This window comes from Alligator sinensis, unplaced genomic scaffold, assembly GCF_000455745.1.
Source record: "Alligator sinensis unplaced genomic scaffold, ASM45574v1 scaffold542_1, whole genome shotgun sequence".
Lineage (NCBI taxonomy): Eukaryota > Metazoa > Chordata > Crocodylia > Alligatoridae > Alligator > Alligator sinensis.
Window position 1 is genome coordinate 2,000,103 of NW_005841963.1, and position 1,687 is coordinate 2,001,789.

Here is a 1,687-nt window from a genome sequence, read left to right on the forward strand (position 1 = left end):
GACCTGGAGCAGAACTGTGGATTTGTATATCTGTAGGGCCTTGGGACAAACACTTTCTCCTGAGACAAATATGACATTGATTTATAGCTCCAATTTTTTTTGTCAGAAGGTTTTGAGGACAGTTTTGTCTCTAGAACTGTTTTTGATGTTGGAACCAGTTTATATTGATGCCTTTATATTTGCAGGTTCCACATACAAATAATGAAACCTACAGGTTTCTTGTAGTTTTGTTAGATATACTTGAGGTATTTATCTAGAACTATATTATTAAATATAATGATATTGATCTTGAAATTACCATATACTCTCAATTCAACTTTCTTCTCACCTGACCTGAATCTAGACTCACTGTGGCAATAGTCCCTTTCAACTCCTCCATTTCTTCGTAGGCAGTTATAGGGACTCACTTAAGGAAAACAATGAGGTTCTGGACACATGATACAAAATGAGAGTACAAGGGCAGTAGATGTCTAAAGAGTTCATAAACCCCCTTGCTACCTATGCCAGTTTCTTTATTTTAAGTATGTAGTTTAGGTCCCAATTTCATGTTTTGGGGAAGCTTATGAGTTTTGATGGAATTTTGATACATTCATGAAATAATGCTCAAAAAAGAATGGCAGGACTGTTCTTCTATCCTCAAGCAGTTTAAGGAGATTTAAGATGGGTTTAACTCTTCTTGTATAGGCTAAAACCTGTAAACTGGGTGGCACCTAATGACAAACTGGGAGGCACCTCACCTACAGATTGTCTACTGTTGAGAAAGCAGATTCATATTCAGCCTTAGATTTGATTCTTGAAACTATACAAGAGCAAATACTTCTATCTTTTTCACCATATATAGTATAGAAATCTGCCAATCCTTTGCCTACCACCTGCATGTTCTGATATAAGGATGGTGTTTCTAATATTGTTTCAAATATACATATATATATATATATATATATATAGTGTGTGTGTGTGTGTGCGTGCATGTGTGTGTGTGTGTGTGTGTAAAAGACAACAAGAGTGGCCATTATACTGCCAGTGGCTGAGATACATGTAATGGGCCATTCTTATTGTCACTGAAGCATCCCAATGCTTTCATGTTCTACTTGCATATCTTAAAATACAACATGAATTCTGAATGCCTGGGCACCTAAGTAAAGCATTAAAGATCCTGTCCATACTTTTAAAACCATAAGTATTGTTATTGTGTTGCAATGTCAAGGTACTAGATCTTTTCTGGAGGTCTTGTGCAGGACAGAATATCATATTTCATTCGGTTGAAAAGTAAGTTATAGCTATCAGGCAAATTCAGAATGAACTTCATTTAAATTAAGGAAATTTGTGGTTATTATTCATTGTTAAGCAATAACAATGGGTTCATCAATGGATACAAACAAAAAAAACCCAATTCTTGGTCTATGGAATTCATAGGCATCTGTGTGTCCAATGTCTTGGACGGCCAGAACCGACTCGAGATGATTTAGAAATTACTCGTTCGTTGGGCGGGCTGGTGAATGGTGAGGCAGACAAAGTTTAAAGGTTGCAAAAACTTTACTTACGCTGCTTGTAGCCGCGACGCAGACTGTCCGGTCGTCTGAACAACTATGTGAGTTGTTCCAGCTGGCGAAGCTCAAGCCAGTCAATCCGTCCACAATTTAAGCCGGCGGGGGAAGGGGACGTCGGGGGGTGGGGTTCGCGCCGG